Source organism: Leguminivora glycinivorella, chromosome 3 (assembly GCF_023078275.1).
Source record: "Leguminivora glycinivorella isolate SPB_JAAS2020 chromosome 3, LegGlyc_1.1, whole genome shotgun sequence".
NCBI classification, from domain to species: domain Eukaryota; kingdom Metazoa; phylum Arthropoda; class Insecta; order Lepidoptera; family Tortricidae; genus Leguminivora; species Leguminivora glycinivorella.
The window spans coordinates 9,163,354-9,186,347 of NC_062973.1; the positions used below are offsets into that span (position 1 = coordinate 9,163,354).

The window sequence follows — 22,994 nt, forward strand, 5'->3', positions numbered from 1 at the left end:
CATTAGAAACTTGTACCTACACTCCTTTTGTTGTGTATTTGGTAAAATTATTTGCTACTTTCACCTTACCATTTATGCGTTTATAATTATTAAAATTGGCTCACCATAAATAAAAAGTACCAAGTAAGTAGCCACAGAACACCCACGGGTGGTCTGTGAGTAAGTAGCCACCTATAATGTTGTTCTTCAATCTGGCCTTAAAAGGTTCACTACCCCTGGATCTGTCAAATTTGACATAGTAGACCGATTTTCATGAAACATGGCTAAGAACTGAACACTCCCGACTAAATCACAGACAGACAAACAGACAGACAGACAGACAGACAGACAGACAGACAGACAGACAGACGGACAGACAGACAGACAGACAGACGGACAGACAGACAGACAGACAGACAGACAGACAGACAGACAGACGGACGGACGGACAGACAGACAGACAGACAGACAGACAGACAGACAGACAGACAGACAGACAGACGGACGGACGGACGGACGGACGGACGGACGGACGGACGGACGGACGGACGGACGGACGGACGGACGGACGGACGGACGGACGGACGGACGGACGGACGGACGGACGGACGGACAGACAGATACCCCCCGTCAACCACAGACCCCGTCGTTTTTGCGTCGGGGATTAAAAAGCGAATTCTAAGCTTGGAACTACTGGTGTTTAATAGTTTTTTGTTATACAAGGGGGCAAAGTTGTATTTTAACGCCGAGTGTGGAATTAAAAAACGAGCAAGCGAAAGGATTCTATAGTTGAACCACGAGCGAAGCGAGTGGTTCGAGAATAGAATCCTGAACTTGCGAGTTTTTTAACACACGAGAAGTAAAATACAGTTGCACCCGAATGTAACACAAAACTTTTCCCATCACTATAGCGAGGAAACTACAACGCAAAAAATGCGTTTATCACTGCTTCCAGTAGTTCCACAAGTGGTAAATCATCTTTATTACTAGATTCACCTACTTTTATCAATTTTAAAGCAGTTAATTTGACTTTATTCAAGGTCAAATTACTTTACCCACTAGTGGATAAAATGCGTTTTTACCAGCTGGTATTAAAGGACAAAACACGTGTTTCCGAGCTAGTGAGGGGAAAAGGACAAAACACGTGTTTCCGAGCTAGTGAGGGGAAAAATAAATAATATAACAATATATTACGTCTGTTAAACATTAGAGTAAAAGCGTTATTCAGTAACGGAAATACCAATAAACAAACTGTGAGAATGCTAGTAAACAGAAAATGTTTAATGCGGCTATCGCGTGAGCTACCTCATGATTCAATAGATAAATTAAAACCTACGTTAGCACGTAGCCGCACAAGGGAAGTTTTTTGCCCATACATGTACTTGTACGCACTATCTCATATCTGTACATTACTTTACAATCTTAGGGTTTTATTTATTCCTTGCACTGCGATGATGGTAACTTTGATGGATTAGTTTTTAACCCTTAAAGCGGCATTACACTGAATCGTTCGCCACATGAAAACAAACAATGTCGGTTGCCTAGCAACCTCATACTTCCAGTATACCGCATAAGGCGAACAGCGCAGTGTGATTGCCGCTTTATAGGAAGGGTCGGTTGCATCAACCTGTTTGTCACTGATTTATCGTACGCTATTTTTAAGCCTTGACGGCGACGTAAAAACGACGGGGTGTTATAAGTTTGTCGTGTCTGTCTGTGTGTGTCTGTCTGTCTATCTGTCTGTTTGTCTGTGAGTCTGTCTGTCTGTGTGTGTGTCTGTCTGTGGCATCGTAGCTCCCGAACGGACGAACCGATTTCGATTTAGTTTTGTTTTTGTCTGAAAGCTGAGTAAGTCGGTAGTGTTCTTAGCCATGTTTCATGAATATCGGTCTACTATATGTCGCGGTGGGGGGTTTTTAATAATTTTAATTTTGTGGTTAGGTTATTTTTTGTATCATCAGCATCATATCAGCCCTTTCTTGCCCACTACTGAGCATAGGCCTCTCTTCTAGTACGCCACTGTTCCCGGTCCTGAGCTACGAGTAGTTTCATCCAGTTGTGACCCGTTTCCGGATGTCGTCCACCCAACGAACCAAACGGATGCAAAGCGCTTCTTACATCTGTAAGCGGCCACCATTCCGTTAACATTCCAGCAGCAGTCCATCTGCCATCAATCTGCCCAGCAACATGTCCCGCCCAACTCCATTTTAGTTTGGTAATGCACCTTAACGCGACGACGGATCTCGGCATTCCTCACGTTGCGTTTTTTTTGTATAAGTATTCTCATAGACTTCTGTTGCGTGACGTTGATGTTTCTGTTAGCTGTGGTTGATGCAAGTGACCCTAAAGCTCTACAACGAGGTTTGACGTTTTAGATTAAATTTTTAACTTTCGAATAGCAGAAACGTTTGCAATCTATAAACACTTAGACTTAGAATAAAATTAAAAGGGGAAAATGTCTGCCTTGGGTGAAAATTGAACTCACGGCATCTGAATCACGGCTCTGGAGCGCTGGACTCTTGATCCAATGACCCTGAGTTCAAGTCTGACCGAAAGCTGACATTATCCACTTTTAAATTTGTTGCTGAATAAGCGTAAACGCGTAACGTATTCTAAAATGTCAAAAATCTCATGTCAGATTCTCATCTCAAAGATTCTGATCTCAAAAGCCCTTTAATCATCATCGTGTATATTTTTTAACCGTCGCCTCATATCTCAAGAAGGACGGTTATCAAGTCGTCTGTATGTTTTTTTTTTTTTTTTTTTTTTTTTTTTTTTATGTTTGTTCCTCGATATCTCCGTCGTTACTTGACCGATTCTGAAAATTTTTTTTTTGATTGAATTTATATGCATACAGATTGGTCCCATTTTTCTCAGAACCCAGTTCTGATGATGGGATCCTGGAGAAATCGAGGGAACTCCTCGAATCTGAAAGGCATACATATGGTGATTTTTGTGTTTTTAAAGGAACAGCATGCATTTAGGTACGGAACAGTGACATTTGGTGCAGTGGAACTGCTGATGATGGCCAGAACGGAACTCTTCAAATCTGAACGGCACGCTTACAGTGACTTTGGTATTTTTATACGAACAGCATGCACTTTCGTCCAGAACAGTGACATTTGGTGCAGTGGAATTTCTGATGATGGTCAGAACCGAACTCCTCAAATCTGAACGGCACGCTTATAGTGACTTTGGTATTTTTATAAGAATAGCATGCACTTTCGTCCAGAACAGTGACATTTGGTGCAGTGGAACTGCTGATGATGGCCAGAACCAAACTCCTCAAATCTGAAAGGCACGCTTATAGTGACTTTGCCATTTTTATAAGAACAGCATGCACTTTCGTCCAGAACAGTGACATTTGGTGCAGTGGAATTTCTGATGATGGACAGAACCGAACTCCTCAAATCTGAACGGCACGCTTATAGTGACTTTGGTATTTTTATAAGAACAGCATGCACTTTCGTCCAGAACAGTGACATTTGGTGCAGTGGAACTGCTGATGATGGCCAGAACCAAACTCCTCAAACCTGAACGGCACACTCATAGTGACTTTGGTATTTTTGTAAGAAAAGCATGCATTTAAGTTCAGAACAGTGACATTTATTTAGTTATGTTTGTTAAGCATAAGTCTTGAAGTCAAAGTTTGTCAAGCTTCGATTTCTTATAATATAATCGGATTCATGAGGAATTGAGGAAACTCCTCAAACCTTAACGTTATACGTATATTCATTTGTGTTGCCATCTAATAATGAAAGCATTAAAAGCAGTTTTAAAAAATACTTACACATTTCTACATAATCCAACATTCGCAAGTAGCTTTTACCAGAACCCAAAAGGCGACGGTTTTTTTTTCTTAAAAATTATATTACATGTGTTGCATAGTTCAGTTTTTGCAAACAACGAATGTAGGTATTTTTTTTTAAAGTTGTCCACCCCACTTCATTGTAATCTTTCGGTCCTGATAGGAGAAAAAAAAAATGTCCCAAGATTTCCATACACAAGTTTCATCATTCCCTTGCCCTCTTCCCATTATTTGCCCTCCCTCTTCCTCCTCCATTCCTCTCTATCAGCCGTCATTATAAACTCGACTGTACAACTTATACTTATAGATAGCTGTGAAAAAGTGACTAGTGTTACATTTTGCGAAAAGTAGGATTTTAGAAAAAAATATTAGAAACATTTTAAAGTGCCAGTTACACGAATAACATTTACTTTTTAAGTGTGAATTGGTACAAATAAAAAACTTAATTATATTAACTTAATAAACATTTTTTTTTTTGCCAGCATTCATTATTTTAAACTTGTGTAACATTTTTACCTCGTGAACGCGTGATTAAACTGATTAAAATCTTTCGTGAACCTCTTAATACACCGTGTATTAGACTTTGATAACATTTTTGATTTTTTTGACATATTTTACATCATGCTCGTGAGCATAATGCCCGTATCCCGGTCTATATAAGTCTAATAAAACTAACTAACTAACTAAGTACTGTACTTAAATCATTAAAAACTTTGAATTTCAAACTTCTTTAAATTGTATAAATATTAGAAGGTTTCCCGGCGATGCAATAATTGTTTTGTCTAAATCGCGGCCGTTTTTCATTATTATCTAGGCAGACGGTAGACTTCAGCGTCCTGGCGAGTGCGCTAATTTGGCGCTTGCTGCGCACACGCAAGCCGATGCGGCTTCGGACCTCCCCACACGGATACTACAATATGGAAGTGACAATTGAAATACCTACATGTTCTGAACGTATTATGTGAAATCGTTTTAGTTCAAACATCGTAAGTTTTTTTTTTTTTCAATTTGAAAATGTTCAGTATTACCAACGGTCCTCGCTATTGATACGGGCGACCGTTGCGCGTTCTTATATTCGAGGTTCCCGCTGAAGATACCGGCAACCTTTTGAACGACTATGTTGTGCTCTTTCGAGTCCTAAGGAAATTTAAAAAAGTACCGTTTTTTTTGTATGTCTTTCCCATCACGGAACAATGGTGTTCCGGACCTCTGGGAGGCGTGCGCGGGGCCGAAGCCAACGCGTAGAGGCCCTTTTGACAGTTTAATGAAATGTAAGGGGTACACCGATAAGTACCGTTTATTATTAGGTGTACGTCATACTTCCTTTGGAATTAAATTAATTATGAGCTAGCGGTGACCTTCATATTTAACTAATATTAGACTGGTATAACTTGTTACACATTCAGTACTCTTACCGTATAAGTTCATACAATTTATTTATTTATCCATTTATACGTCTTACTGGATTTCAATTACATAATTTAGTGCCAATAAAGCTAAACCATGGAGTAGTAAAAAAAAAGTCTTAATTTTTATCATTATAACTTGAAAACGTTAGAAACCTTAGGAATCTTACTAAGAAATTTCAAGTCACTATTATACTTATTAATTATTAACTTCCTTTTAACATTTTAGACAGATACAATAAACTGAAATAAATGTCATATTATACAAAGAAAAAGTGACCAAGGCCTCCAAGTGTTCAAAGCTGGATTCGAACCAGCGTCCTCCGTTATTGCGACGGATGCCTAAACCACTCGGCCATTGTTCTAAGAATTAGACAGATACGTCAGACAGGTACTTTGCTTAGAATATTCACTGGCTAGAATAGGAAAAAAAACAACATTTTCTAAAATGACCTGTTTGCCCTAAGTTGATGGTACCAATATAAAAAAAATACATAGTCGCTTCCAGTAACACAGCTAAGTATCCGTAACGACGTTATCCATTAATGAAAGAGTTATAAAATTAATGGTCGATGGATATCTGAATTAAGCCATGATTTCCCTCTAAATCTCACGCTCTGCCTTGCAAATAAGTTCCAGAAGACTAAACATGAGTTACGTTTTTATCAACATGCGAAAAGTTGAACAATTTGTGAACAAGAGTTTTGTTTAGGCATGTGAGACGTAGATTTCTTTGTAGTGTTGTATTTTTAATTAAAGTGTCTAACGGAAACTAACTTCATTAAATTAGTAAAAATGTAAATTTGTAATGGAACTTCCATACAATTAAATATTTCTTTTGTTTTGCTTAATTATCTGAAAAGAGCAAAAATAGACTTTCTTTTTGGGATTACTTTAATAGATGTATTTAGCCCGTCCGGTCTACATAAATCAATGAACATTTAACTTGGTATGCACTATTTTGTGTAACAAGATATGTAAAAATATTTAAAAATATTTTAAGCGGGTTACTCACGTATTAAGTCGATATAGAAACATGTCGAACGCTATATCGACTTCTTAACCCGCTTGTAATCACGAATAGTTCAGATATAAAAGTTGCAATAAACATTTTTTTAAAGTTTCTAAATACAGAGTGTACTTAATTGACTTTCAATAAATTAAAGGTACAGTATTAGGTGGATACACCTAACCCAGACCAGAGATGGGCATTATTCGATTAACTTTTTATTCGACTATACATCGATTAAAAAAAATGTCGTCACAATTAGTCGACGAATTAGTCTGCATTAAAATTAATCGAAGAAATATTGAAATAATCAATCGATTGAAGAAATTAATTATAACTACTAATTAATCGTCCTTTTCAATCGATTAAAACTATTTAATCGTCTAATTTGCATCGTTAATAGTTATTCGATTACTTTTGCCCAACTCTAACCCAGACAACCCTAAGAAACCTCAAGCGTCGATCTTTAAAAATCTGAACCTAATCGAGACTAGAGTCAGTCACAACAAAACAACTAAGTAAGTACAAGCACATAAAAATTGGGCCATTGCAAAAGATCTTAATCATCTGCAATGGCTACATTAGTAAAGATAAGTTAAAGCTAAGTTGTAAGGTGGTCGATATAAATTTAATATCCGCGTAGGATTTTGTTCGTTGCCGCTGGCGAGTGGTCGGGATCTCGTGTAAACACAGCCGGTGTTGGGCCACGCAATCGCCCGATTGTCTGCTTATTATAAATTCTTAAATTAAATAATGCCTCGTCAAATGGGCCATTTTTTTTTCAAAGTTATCCACCCCACTTTTTATGTAACATGGGTATTTTTTACTCGATTCATACTCAGAATCGAGAGCTCTTTCGATCCGAAAAAATAATGTCTCAAGATTTCCATACATTTTTTCGAACCTTCCATTCTGTTACCGCCATACAAAATGTATGAAAATATGGTAACGGAATGGGAAAAAAACCTTGGGACAGTTTTTTCTCTATCAGGATTGAAAGAGCTCGCGATTTTGAGTGGAAAACACATAAAAATTTCCAAATCCAAAAAAAGTGGGGTGGACAACTTTGAAAAAAAATGGCCAATTTGACAGTTCAAGATTCGTTTGTTTAGATTTGATAAAAAAATAAATTGAACGATATACAGCTAGGGAACAAATCAAATTATTTTATTGAATATTTTTCGATTTGTTCTTTTTTCAAGTAGTCACACTACTATACAGCGTGTGTATTCCAACTATTCCATACGGGCGAATATCTTAATGACGATTAGTATCGGATCTAAGGAACCCAACTACATGATTTTTTTTTGAATAGATGAGATATATTTTTTCATACATAATAATTCAGCACGCAGTGTATTATGTTTTTTTTTTTTTTTTTTTTTATACATGATTGACCTTAGTCGCACCTGATGGAAAGTGACGACAAGGACGAGGTTGTAGCTCACTGGTTCAGTAACAGCCACATCAATTAGCGTACCTACCTAAACGTCATTACGACATGACGTTCATGTCATGTCAAATTAATTGGGTGGTGTACATTGGTGCTTGGCCAGATTTCAAAAATTAATTACTATTAATTAATAACACTTTTTAACAAAATGATTATACTATAGGATTCGTACCATCAGATACTATAACTGGGTACATTATTCGCCCGTATGGAATCCACACGCTGTATATAAATTATAAATTTAAATAGATATCATACACGAAAGAAAAAACGACAGGGCCCACTGGTGGCCGAGCCGGGAATCGAACCCGGGTCTTCAGCTTACGCGGATAACGATATGTTTTGCCATATTATATTTATTTATTGCTTGGTAATTAACTAGGAAATCTAGGAACCTTTTAATAGCTTCGCCGTGTATTTTATCCGTCTATCTGCAGCGTTACAACGTCTATCTGAAGCATTTAAAATGCCTGAAACCCGCTATTTGGCATGGCTATACATTTAGAAAAAATTTAAACTAGCACATTATATGTTGTTTTTTTTTTTTGTTTAACCGATGTAAGATATCGTAGGTTAGGTTTTAATTAATAAAACATTTTTGATACTTAATGCAATTTATTTCAGATATAATAGCTTTGATCAAAAAATAATATTCATGTAGTATAAATACGTACCTAAGCTAAAATTGAAACTGAGTAGTTTCTGTTTAAAATTTAAAAAAAAATTTCCCATTAACTCTTAAAACTTTCTATAATGTTCGAATTTTTCTTCCTCAAATGTCATGCAATGGTTAACGATACCTCTAGACTACATTAATTTTCATCGATCTACCAAATACCACAAAATATAAAGTTTCCACATAGACAGCTTGATAGATTACATTAAATTGCCTTTAAAACATGGAGTACGTAAGTATGTTTACTAAATTGAAGTGGCCCTCTAGTTTCGTGGCCCCAACTAGCGCATGAAGCGCGCGTGCACCGTTTTCAGTCAAAAACAACGGCACGGCCATGACTGCGATAGTGTTGCCGCGGTTAGCGACCGCCGTCTAGCTGCGGAATAGCGGAGCTATGGACCCTGCCATGTCAATTGATGAGTTTAGAATTAGACAAAAAAATACTATTGAAACATTGTCGAATTGTTGTTGAAAATTACTTACACGAAAAGCCAGGTCCACCTATGGCCGAGGTGGAAGCGGACGCCACATTTCCAGTTTATTTTTCTTTTTTTCTTTGTGATTTCGCTCTTGTTATCCCTGAAGGCTGCATTTACTTAAGGATAAGCAATTTAAAAAATCTTCAAATTGTGATAGGCCACCGCCAAAAATACCACGCAGTCGCACGACGTAGTGGAAAGTTTTCAGACATTGTTTTACCGTCAGAATTGAATCTGCCCGTGATTCTGAGATGAAAAGATTTGGTATCGCCAAACATAATCACGATTAATAATAACCTAACCATAAAATTAAAATTTTGAAAAACTTTTAGACCGATTTTCATGAAATATTGCTAAGAACACTCCCGACTACCTCAGCTTTCAGACAAAAAAAAACGAAATATAAATCGGTTCATCCGCTCGGGAGCTACGATGCCACAGACAGACACACACACAGACAGACAGACATACACGTCAAACGTATCACCTCGTCGTTTTTGCGTCGGGGGTTAAAAATAATTGGGTCTTCTGTCCCTATTTAAGAAGAAGCCCTTTAAAATTTCTAAAAAAGTAAACTAAACAGATTAGCCGCTTCACCGTTCCGTTGTTCCCGCACGGCGGGGGCGTGGCGGGAAAAGTTGCACATTATTTACGATGGCCACGAAGCCGATGCTCCGATAAGGCGCGTCGCAGTCACCGCGTCACGATCACGGCTATCTCCCGATAGATATTGACTCTGTAATAATACTATTAAATACAACTACTCGCTATGTCGGGTCCAATATGGATTAGGATTAGGCGGCAGGTATCTAGAAGAGATTCAGCTAAAAACGTTCTCGTCATCATAACTTTCTCAATGGTTAGAAGATATGTATATATTTCAAGAGTTAACTTTCACCACTAAAGATGTAGTATAGTATAATTTACTTTACTTTATATTTTTGGGGCAATAAAGTGGCACACATACAGTCACGATCGCGGCTATCTCCCGATACTATTAATGAATACAACTAACGTTTTTTCTAGCGTTTTCTCTATGTACAAATTCGTTTTTTGAAATACGAGTTTACATTATGAACAACCTGTATTATAAGCAAAAGAGATAAAACAAGTCAAAGATTCTTAAGAACCAAAAAAAATATTTTTAAAATGTGCCTCCTGGCCTTCTATTATTCAGTAAATAGGTAAATATAGTATAACTAGCGAGTCGAATGAATACCAGTCATATTTTGTTCTTACAAACACTTAAAATATATAGAAAACACCCATGGACAGGATCAGGAACAAATATCTGTGCTCATCACTAATACAGGATGGGTACTACCTTCTCGTCTTCATAATAGGATGGAACTTACCCATTACGTTCATTGATATGTTTTCTCTGAAGAAGAACGACGTATTATTAAGCAATAATATAATTTATTGAAATTAATTTCCATGGAGTACCTAGTCTGTTCATATTCTTTGATGAATACTTTTGCATGTTAAATTGTATCTTGTTATTTAATGCATGTTAATAATAAGATGTAATGTTTTGAAAAGAAGTTGCCCGCCGAGTTTCTTGCCGGTCCCATAGTTGATACCCCTCTCCCAACTGAGGGGGGACTGAAATCTTCTCGAGGCTGAGACGTAGGGTTAGAGCCGGCGTAGCTTTATTTGACGTTCATATGCGCATTGTAATATGCCTACTTGAAAAATAAATATTTCATTTTCATTTACACCAGAACAGTCACCGGCAATAACATCGCACAAAAAGGAGGCCGCAAATATATCTGATACAATCTTATTTCTAGAGCCATTTTAAGAGTGTGTCAGATATTTATGCAGCCTTCCCCGACGCAAAAACGACGGGGTGTTATAAGTTTGACGTGTCTGTCTGTCTGTCTGTCTGTTTGTCTGTCTGTCTATGTGTGTGTCTGCCTGTGGCATCGTAGCTCCCGAACGGATGAACCGGTTTAGATTTAGTTTTTTTTTTGTCTGAAAGCCGAGTTAGTCAGGAGTGTTCTTAGCCATGTTTCATGAAAATCGGTCTACTATATCGCGGTCGGGGGTTTTTTTCAAAGTTTAAATTTTGTGGTTAGGTTATTGTTGTATGTACGATGTTATTGCCGGTAAATGTATGTTCAGAAACATTGAAACTTATTATTCAAAACTGTTTAAAAGTTCGTCCTACATTATTGAAGGAACTGTGGCACGCGTTGGCATTTCGCCACCTACGGGGGAGAACAATCGTATGGTCATGGTTTTTTCATGTCTCTCGAGCAGATGTGCAAAGGCCAGCGCGGCTCACTGGCCTATTAACGGCAATATGTGCGCATTCAAGATGTTTCAATTATTGCTAACTGTCTAGACCTGGGAGTTTTATTCCTATACGCAAACTGTTTGTACACAATGTTCAGACTGGGGGCCAATTTTTGAGTCTCACGGCGTTCGAATTCAGAAAATTGTCACTGAAAATAATAGGCAATTCACCGTGTTCAACCGGTATTTTAGTGACAGTGAGACTCAAAAATCGGCCCCCTGTTCGGCATTTGAACCGTAAATATTTTGCGGGGTGTTGCTGGTCGCTACATCAAACATCCCAAAAAATGTTGACGGTTCATTTGTATGATTGAATACCCTGAATGATTATATCACAGATCAAATAGATTATATCTAGGTGGGTCAGCTTTTTCGTTGTTATTTTGTCCCTTCAGCCAACAACAGTAGCACAGTTATTGTATGTACCTACAGTTGCAGCAGTTCACATTCAAAGGGTTAAAACTTAAAATTTTATCTATTTAAGTCGGACTTAAAAGAAGAAAACTCAAAAAACGAATTTCACTCACTGCCGCTCCAAGGAGTTACCAAATCTCTCGAAATTGTGTGAGCGCGTTTGAATATTACATACAAACTCATTTCTGTTTTTTTTTTTTTTTTTTTTTTTTTTTTTTTTTCAATATATCGATTATTTGCAAAAATTACTTAAGTTCCTGAGTTTTTAAATCCCACGTCATTATTGTCATAGATACTATTTGCGATATAGTGTTTTATGCATATTTTAAGTCGCTTATGATGGAGGCTGTCCAAAAATCTCAGTCGGTCATTGCTAAATTCTAGTTTCAGTTTGTTACAATTTCATAAAATAAAAATTTGCTATTTTAACAATTTTGTTTCGCTCGTTATAGATTTTACCATTGTACCTGGCACATTTTATTGTAGTGTTATTGTAAATTATTACTAATATGGAAGTATTACAAAGGCATTAGCAATTTATTTTAGTTTTTAAGACAGCTAAGATAGGCGGGGACAGAAATAGATATTTGTTTTACAAGGGGGCTAAGTTGTCGTTTAACCGCACGTGCCAATATTGATACCCGAGTAAGCGAAAGATTCCAATAGGTACCTATTACTAATACCTAAACTTTGCCACCGAGTGAAATACAACATTTTCACCACACTAATATTTACAAAGTACTGACTATAAAACTTTAAACTAAATCAAATCCATCAATTTATTCAATATTTATGATTCAAAATCATCATTTATAAGTATGTAAATTCTACCCGACAGCTTTAGACATCAAGTTTAAATTTGTATAAAATTACTTTGCACTCTTATGGATAAAATGCAATTTTGCTATCTGTTTTCGAATAGCCAAGTAAGCTTTTACCAGTATGGTGTGGTAGAAAGAATATTGTACATAAGTGAAATGAATAGGGATGACGACTACATAAAGAAATGGCATTCTGTTTAGTCCGTCAGTTAGATCGTCCAAAAATACTGAACACTTATTTTTCGCTTTTTCTAATTAATGAAAAAAATACAAAGGTATAAAGCATCAAAAGTTCCGGAGTGGGGGCTTGTGACACAAAATTGTACCTAGGCGTGACATTACGCGAAACTTCAACGCACTGTACCGTCGTCATTTTTCGTTTATGAGAAAAAAGAAAAATACGTGTCTAAAATTCTTTGATAATCTAACTGACAGACCAATTAGTTTTTTTTTATCGTCACGCATGCGTCTCGCCTATTGGTTGCTCAGGGGGCGATTCTTGAAAATTGCTCGATTTTGTGTAGGTAACAGAAATAAAATTTCCAAGAGAAAAGAAAGAAAGAAAAATCAAAACAAAGAAATCAGTGTTATCCATTACGTTATTTCAAGCCACGGTGACGTTTAATATTGACTCCTTTTACCCCAGCAGGAAAAGGCTTTATACATGTACAGTCAACCAATATGAATCCTAGGCCACTGAAAATGAAAATGAAATATTTATTTTTCAAGTAGGCATATTACAATGCGCATATGAACGTCAAATAAAGCTACGCCGGCTCTAACCCTACGCCTCAGCCTCGAGAAGATTTCCTCAGTTAGGAGGGGGGTATCCACTATGGGAACGGCAAGAAACTCGGCGCGGCGGGCCACTTCTTTTCAAAACATTACATCTTATAATTAACATGCATTAAATAACAAGATACAATTTACCATGCCAAAGTATTCATCAAAAAATATTAACAGACTAGGTACCAACTCTGATGATGATGATGATGATATCCTGTTATCCCTCATCAGGGACATAGGGCTCTCAGAAGGGATTTCCATTCTTCGCGGTCCAGCTCAACTCTATGGAAATTAATTTCAGTAAATTATATTATTACTGTAGAACCTTTTCTAAGTAAACGTCGAAGTGACTTCTTTGGCAAATCGTCACTACTTTTAAAAAAACTTGTATCTTCGTCTGTCAAAGAAAAGAAAATTGTAGTAAGTATGTATGTATGGAATGCATATAGACTTACTGCGTTTTAACTTTGAGGAACAGCGTGAGATACGAGATTTTTTAAAAGTAATGAGGAAATACAGCACGGTGTCAATAAGACAGGGTTCTAGAGTGGCCTAGGATTCAAAGTGGCTAACTGTACAGTAAACATTAAAAGCAGCGAAACAAATAGGTAACCCTTCCGACGTAAGTACCATTCTGTAACCGCTAAATAAAAAGAGATTTATAATAGTACATTATGCAACAAGGGGAGGAAGTTGAATATTACTAACGAGAGTAAGTTAAATCGCGACGGCTTGCCGGAGCGATTTAAAGACTCGAATTAGTAATATTCATACTCCCCGAGTTACACACAATGTTTTTCATCACACTCGCAATGTAAAAAATATGTAACTAGATGTAAAAAAGTTAAGTACAGTACTAGAAATTTCATAACTCCCTTGGGAGAACGATTTTTCTATTACTTACACTCACTCAATCCATTATAGGAGACAGAATAGCATAGATAGTTTTTTTTTTAATTCATAGCTTTTTGCTGAAAAATATCATACACCTGCGATAGATGTTATATCAATTGCTTTAAGAAACGGGCTATGTATATTCGATATGTGATTGACATGTCATAGTTTTGACTTTTACTTAGTGTGAGTTAATTGTAAAGCCCGTTTCTTAACAGCATTTGAAGTTAACATCTATCGCAGGTGTATGGTTTTTTTCGAAAAAAAATACAAGTTTAAGAAAACTAACTATGACGGGGGTTAAAAACAGCACTAAGTAAATTAATTGATATTTAAGTAACATTTTAAAATGAAAATGTGTCGCTGGGCACATGTCGTGCCATGCTGCACGCAGGGCTGTCGCCATTGCGTGCACTCCTGCAATCGGGTCAAAGTTGCATTGGCGAGAACCTACTACTTATTTCGTAATTAAAAATATTTTCTAGTGTTAAAATTTTCCCTTATTTTTGTTCGCAGTAGACGTATTTATAATTTTACTCTCGCATAATAGCTTATTACTGTATTTTCTTACTTTTTATTATTACTGTATTTTATACGATCTTTAAGAAGTCGGCTAATCTAATTCTAGTCCAAATCCGTATTGAGAAATTATTGGGAATCCGTATTGGGAAGTTAAAGGTTATACACGGTGTTTCCGTTATCACTCAAAACCTCAGACACCCCAACTGATTTTTATTTTTTTAAACTTCTCTAGTGTATTATTTTTTTAATCTGTGTTTATTTATTTTTTAAATTGAATATTTAAATTTCTGTGCAGCTCTACTCGAGTTTTAACTCTACACTAAAAAAAAAAAATTGCTAGCTACCATCAAAAACCTTAAAACTACTTATTTGTGTACGTTACTGCAACGATTATATCGTTGAACCTTATAAGGTTTACCATATGTCACTGTAAAACACTTTTAAGCTTTGTTACAGCAAACTTCAAATTGGACAGGTAATCTCAGTAAGCAAATTTAAACCCAACATTTAAAATAACAAGTTTGTAATTAGGTACAAAAAGGTTCAATTTGTTATGACTTATTAGAGGTAAACATTAAAATTAAACTGACAAACAACGTCAAACTCCAAGTAACCAGCCAGTATGAATACCCCTAAATACTGAAAAAGGTATACAACCTCTAGCAATGCGATATGCACAATTTTGTATTACGAATTTGTAGAATGGGCACGTAAAAAATAACTAATAATACAAATTTAAAAAAAAATTACCCCCATCAAGATATAGCTCAATCGATTCTACTATCGATTCTGAATAAAGGTTTTTAGTGTTAAGTGAAACACGGTGTATATTATAGTTCTCACGTGAATAATATGTATAGTTCACATTAGTAAACAGTTTATGCCTTTTATTTTATAAGTTACTCGACAAGTATCGTTGATCATGATTCATTTTCACAAGAATTATTTCATCAGGAATCGTTAGTAAAATATATTAATATTATAAATGGGAAGTCGTGTGTGTCTGTTTGTTTGTCCGTCTTTCACGGCAAAACGGAGCGACGAATTGACGTGATTTTTTAAATGGAGATAGTTGAAAAGATGGACAGTGACATAGGCTACATTTTAGGGTTCCGTAGTCAACTAGGAACCCTTATAGTTTTGCCATGTCTGTCTGTCCGCCCGTCCGTCCGTCCGTCCGCGGATAATCTCAGTAACCGTTAGCACTAGAAAGCTGAAATTTGGTACCAATATGTATATCAATCACGCCAACAAAGTGCAAAAATAAAAAATGGAAAAAAATGTTTTATTAGGGTACCCCCCCTACATGTAAAGTGGGGGCTGATATTTTTTTTTCATTCTAATCCCTACGTGTGATATATCGTTGGATAGGTATTTAAAAATGAGTAAGGGCTTTCTAAGATCGTTTTTTGATACTATTAATATTTTTGGAAATAATCGCTCCTAAAGGAAAAAAAGTGCGTCCCCCCTCTAACTTTTGAACCATATGTTTAAAAAATATGAAAAAAATCACAAATGTAGAACTTTATAAAGACTTTCTAGGAAAATTGTTTTGAACTTGATAGGTTTAGTAGTTTTTGAGAAAAATATGGAAAACTACGGAACCCTACACTGAGCGTGGCCCGACACGCTCTTGGCCGGTTTTGTCTCTTTCTAACGCGAGCAAAACAGCAGCTAAAAGCTAGTATTAAATAATTTAGAATGTAAATATTAATGGAACCAGTAGGAGTTTTACTACTTTCTTCGTCATCTATATCAGATCGGACGATGTGAATTACAATCTAAAATCCATAAAATATAAAGCCACAAAAAACAACAGTTTCCGTATAAAAATCACTACGCGTAAACGAACTAAACGATTCAATAATTGCTAATGGTTGTTATATACTTACGACTGTTATTCGTGGTTGGCCATATATGATATACATAATAATACATATTCTATCTAACGAATAAATACATATTTACATACAAATACCTCCTTGAATAGACGGCTAATGCTATCGACATGTCCTTTCAAGCATTGCGATTAAAGTAATTTAGTTGAATGAAATGCGAGGGCTTCTCCCATTCGGCATAAAACACATGTAGGAAATAAATAAGGCCAAGTTAATTACGAAATTGTCATCGGGGAAGGGCCGGGGAAATTGCTCCAATTTAGATGTAAAATGTCCCCTGGTCGAGAGATCGTATTCCCGACGCAACATCGTTCATCGTGGAGAGTGATATCCTTTTCTAAGGGCGTTGCATCAACCACATGATGACAGACACATCATCGTCACGCAGCAGACGTCTAAGATGGAACTTCCCATATATTATTTTGTGCTGCGCATGGCTACTCTAAGCCCAGTGCTTTTTCTACAGTGACTGTACAACCTACAGTTTCTCTCTTTTTTTTATTAGACCAATGATCCTGTTTGGTAATAAACAAATTTCTGTTAAGTCCGGACAATATTTCCGACAGACGCTTCTTTGATTAATTCGAAATTTCTTTTGAACAGATCTTGACAGTGCCTCACACAACCCTAATCCACCAAAATGCAGTTAAAGTAACGCTCTCTTTCTACTCTCGTTCAGCTCACCATCCTGAAGAATATAAAAAAAATTAAAAACCTCTACCTATGTCAGATTCTGGTCCAAATTTCTGGCAACTATTAGATTACTGTAATACTTATTAACTAGGAAATACTAGGTCTTTTGTGCGTTCGACTCGCCTTTGTTTCCTAAGCAACTAGAATGTCTCTCCTGCACTTTTTGCGAACATTAGTAATTGCTTATTATACGGTTATCTTCGTTTCTTCTAATTGGAATAATGCAAGTTTATCTAGAACTCTATAGGAGTTCAATTCCAAAAGGGTCTTCTAATATTTGTCTTGAAGTTGGGTATTGAGGTTTTTAATATGAATTTAGCAGTGCTAGATTCAGATTATAAACCTTTCACTGCCGGACTTGAATAGTCGTAAGTAAAATAATGAATAGTGTAGGAAATAACAAACGCCATAAAATAGTTATTTGTTATACAAGGGGGCAAAGTTGTATTTTAACGCCGAGTGTGGAATTGAAAAACGAGCAAGTGAAAGGATTCTAGTTGAACCACGAGCGAAGCGAGTGCTAGAATCCTGAACTTGCGAGTTTTTTATTTGCAAAACCTTTTCCCCTCACTCAGGAAACTACAACGCAAAAAATGCGTTTATCACTGCTTCCATGTCGTAAATCATCCTTATTACTAGATTCACCTACTTTTATCAATTTTAAAGCAGTTAATTTGATTTTATTCAAGGTCAAATTACTTACCCACTAGTGGATAAAATGCGTTTTTACCCGCTGGTATTAAAGGACAAAACACGTGTTTCCAAGCTAGTGAGGGGAAAATGATATTTATTTTGCCTTGGAAAGTTATTCGAGCATAAGAGTTGCACATTCATCAAGTATGGTCAAATAAATCTTGTAACTAAAAAACAGGGCGAAATTAAAATGTTCTATAGGACAATAAACTTTCCTCCTTACTTTTCTTCTAATTTGCCGCCTTTTTAGTGACTTGGCAGGCAAACATGGTCGCGAAATCATGCAACATAGTGCGATAGGGACGGCCTGATGTTTTATTATTTATCGCGCGGCCATGCTTGCCTGTCGGATTTAATATCTGTCAAGTACTGAAAAAGTGATCCATAATGACAGTTAATCACAGATGTCATATATACCATAGATCAAGCAAACGTATCTATAAGTACTTAGCGTGTCAAATGAACTCAGTGAAATCCACTGAGTTGTCCGTCTTTACTCGCAGCTTGCAACTTTCGGGCGTCAATTTTTGTAAGTTGAAGTCAACCAAAACATAAAAAATGCCTCGTTACGTGATATTCAATTGAAGCAACACAAAAATTATGAACAATCAAGAGCCTGAGACATATTTAAAATTACAGGGAAGAATCAACTTCAGTACAAAATTTGACACGCTCGGCCCCTATACAAATATATGAATTTGTTTCTTCTAAATTAAGTTCTGTGAAGTTAATACACCGCAACCAATGCAACTATCTTAGGGCCACTGGGCGTTGACTTGTAAAAAAAAACGAGATTAACCGTGTTTGACCCGTGTTTGTGCCCATGACCCGCGGATTCCCAAGTTACACGGATTACGCGACACTCTTATTATTGCCATCTTTAGAAACAAGCGTCTGAAACCAATGTATTATGGCCTCGAAGATCGTACGGTCGACTACAAAGAGATGTATACACTTTTTCACCTTATTGCATTGTAATATGGTGAAAAAATGGATACATCTCTTTGTAGTCGACTGTACCAACTATGATTCGAGTCCTCATTACTCATAGTAATCGGTAGGTACAATCGAACCAACTGAAACATGACTCACCATCCCAATAAGCTCATTTTGCCAAACCGTTTAAATGTAAGTAGATCTAAATTCGCTTGAAGATAGGGTTTCCTTGGTGACGACGGACTTGTTATCATTTTATTAGACATGTGTGTAGTGAAATCACTTAGTGATTAAAACGACCTAAGTGCATTAGAAGCGATAGAAATTACAAGATTGAAAGTTTCAAACGGATTATCTGGCTAGTTGGTTCGATAGTACGATCGTCGAGGTCATAATACATTGGTTTCTGATACTGTTTTATGATACCTACTCTGTACAGTGAACAGCGTTGGGAAGTAAACAATGGGAAGCACATTGATAACTGCATGGTGCACGCATTTTTGTACTATTCTGAATTTAACATGAAGTACGATCACTAACAGAGTATTTTTGCAAATTTTGATAGGCATTTTAGGACACGGATTTCCGGATAAGCAATTAGCACAAGCTCACAAATCAAATTATAGGTGGTATTTTTAATTACTTATCATCGTCGATTAAGACTTCGTTATGTCTCAACCGTATTTATATTATAATAGCGAAGCTTCACTATAATGACCTAATGTATTGTATTCTCAAGTACCTATAGAAAGTTTACATGACGGCCGAAAAAAAACAAAATAATTTTTCAATTTCGGTTTTATACTTAAATGTCAAGTGTGTTCATTAGAATTAAACGTCAAGTATTATAAGAATCCACTATATAAATCTACAGTCCCGGTCACTTGAATAGAACCGGTAGAAAAGTATTGTAATTATGTATCATTTAAAAAGATAAAAGTAATCTATGATAACTTTTTAATATATATCCCTATCTAAAAACTATACATAACCTTAACACGCTTCTAGAAACAGAACTTTCAAGAAACTTCCATGCTGTCGGCCGATAGCGCGGTCACATGAATAGAACCAGTCAGTTTAAATTGTGCTTTCGACGCGAACAGACGTTAGTAGTTATAATATCAATACGCTATCTTATTGTAAATCTTTGTAAATAACTTTCTGTGTTAAAGTGTAATGATTTTAAAATAAAATGGAACGTGGGAAGAAGTTAACTCCAGAAGATATTATAAGAATTGGAACATTAAAAGAAGAACATTATCCATTGCGTGAAATAGCTCGACGAATGGGTAGATCGCATCATGTGATCATGAAGTATTTAGAAGATCCAGAAAATTATGGTAAGCGATATAAAGGAAGAACAAAACGAGCCACAACAGAAAAAGAAAGACGGCGCATACTTCGTGACGTGAAGCATCTAATTCTTCTCTAACTGCTCGTCAAATAGCACAAAAGGTGGGCACGCAAGCATCTGTCCGTACAGTGCGACGGATCATAAACAAGTGCTCGTTAGTGAAACGTCTGAAAATTAAGAAACGACCTGCTTTAAATCACCGACATTATTCCTTGCGTTTAGAATTTGCACGACAGCATATGACATGGAAATTAGAATGGTACAAAGTAATATTTACTGGCGAAAAGAAGTTTAATTTGGATGGTCCAGATGGCTATGCATATTATTTTCATGATATTCGGAAAGAAGAAAGGTATTTGTCCAGACGACACAGCGCTTTAGGAAGTATAATGGTGTGGGGTGCTATCTGTAGTGAGGGTGTGCTGGACCTAGTTTTGCTTGAAGGTAAACAAAATGCAGAAAAATACATTAAACTACTAGAACGACAGAAGACAATTATAAAATCAAAATTAAAAGATCGTAACTTTATATTTCAGCATGATAATGCACCTATTCACACGGCGAAGCCTGTGAAAAAATGGTTCGTGGATAATAATATCGAAATTCTTGAGTGGCCTTCCGTATCACCCGATCTTAATATTATGGAAAATGTATGGGGATGGCTAACGAGAAAATTGTACGCAGATGGAACACAATTTGACAATAAAGAAGCTCTGAGATCGGCTTTAATAAAAGAGTGGTCGGCGATACCTCGACACTACCTTCAGTCGTTGTATGATTCAATGCCCAGTCGACTTTTTGAAGTAATTAGAAATAATGGAAAAAATACTAAATATTAATACACTTTTCATAATTGTTTGTCGTTTAATTTTACAAAAATAAGCTAGTGGTTCTATTCATGTGACCGACCAAAATCGACATACTTCTATACATTAATACCATACATAAATAATGTAACAGGGAAAAAAAAAAACAAAATAAGGAATTTTTCAATTTCGGTTTTATACTTAAATGTCAAGTATTATAAGAATCCACTATATAAATCTAAAACCGGTCTGCAACCTAGCACTCTGTTACTTGGCGACAGAGTTCAATTTTAAAATAAAAATCATGAATCACCTACAAATTCTAGTGAATCCCGAATACCTATCCAGAAGAAGAACATTTATCGGTTTTGCTTCAAATCCTTGACCCAATATCAAAGATTCTTAGCTTCTATTCTAGAAAATTGTATCCTCAAGACCATTTCAGTATTCACATTATGGCGTCCTTTTCGATTCCAAATGACGTCTAACTTTTAAATTACCTATTTATCATGCATTAGTTTGATGAAAAGACTAATCAAAGTTTGCGCTATATAATCGTATCTTATCAATCACATACATTTTCTTCATGTGTAGACAAAACTTTTAGTTTAGATATCACCACTTAAAATGAATAAATATCGGAGACACCTTACACAGATCAACTTAGCCCCAAACTAAGCAAAGCTTGTACTATGGGTGCTAAAGCTACTATTATACATACTTAAATAGATATATACATAGAAAACATCCATGACTCAAGACCAAATATCTGTGCTCATCACACAAATAAATGCCCTTACCGGGACTCGAACCCAGGACCGCGGCTTAGCAGGCATGCAGGGTCACTACCGACTGAGCCAGACCGGTAGTCAAAAAAATTTTATATCGCTTCCACTTTGGGTGTACGATGAAATAATATGTTTTCATTAAGTATTTCCCTATACATCGATTATGAATATCGATTCAGACCTCCTATAAGTCGAGCTGTGGCCTCAAAAAGCCTTCTGTGAATATTAGGTATAAGCATGGACCTAATATTATACGGACGTAACGCTCAATACTAAAAAACTGTGAATAAATGCGTAAATTAATACGTTACAAATTACAAAACAAGAGTGTGACCAGTATTTTTTTAATAGTGTTTGCACACGGTGCACTGAGTCATTATTATTTGTTAAAAACATGATATTTCTAAGTTTCAAGTGAAATTATTAATTTTTGATAAATTAAATGAAGAATTGATTTTCTTTTGACCTGAATTATAATTATTTTTAATTTAAATCGTGTTTGCACATCGCAAACCGTCTGCCATAGCTGGCTTGAAGGTTCCGCCACCAAACCATAAAATAAAATTAAAAAAAGTCACAGCCGGTCTTCAGTGAGGCTCTGTCTGTTTCTATTACTACTCTATGGGTATAAGTCCTAATTACTCTCTCACTTCAATTTACTGAATTAGGCGCTCATAAAATCAGTGGTTCAGTGGATATCGTTATCTCTCTTCACCGATATCGATTTTCGAATTTTGAATGGTTAAATACAAAATACAAAATCATTTATTCAGCAAATAGGCCACGGGGGCACTTTTACATGTCAATTATTATTAATAGTCGGCATTCTCCCACCATTTTGGGTAGAATGCGTCCAGGTCGTCCCACCATCTCCTTTTTGGTCTGCCTGCACCCCGGCCTGCCCCGAGTGGAGAAAGCGAGGGGAGGCCTTTGCCCAGCAGTGGGACACAAAAGAGGCTAATTTAAAAAAAAAAGAAAAATTATTAATAGTCGCATTGTACAATCGCCCATCAAGTACTATTGCCAAAACTCTCACAATTAAACACTTACTTTTTGGTCGGTGTACAAAGTAGCCCTAATGGGTTGCTCTAAGTGCGTTTTCACATTATCCGATCCGATATCGGAAGTCAGAAGGATTTCAATAGAAAAAATCCAAGATGGCGCCTGTAATATATGAGATATCGGTCCGACATCCGATATCGGATCGGATAATGTGAAAACTCACTAATAGTCACCTTCAATTGAACTGTGTATAGTGTGTATACTTGCGTGAACATT

At 36.3% G+C, this 22,994-nt stretch overlaps 1 long non-coding RNA gene across 1 annotated transcript; it reads left to right on the forward strand.

The window, feature by feature from the left end:
* Positions 1–19,811: 19,811 nt before the first annotated feature.
* LOC125224900 lies at positions 19,812–20,978 on the forward strand. The gene is made up of 2 exons (XR_007176933.1): positions 19,812–20,566; positions 20,659–20,978. It is a non-coding gene; the product is annotated as an uncharacterized LOC125224900 (long non-coding RNA).
* The last annotated feature ends 2,016 nt before the right edge of the window (positions 20,979–22,994 follow it).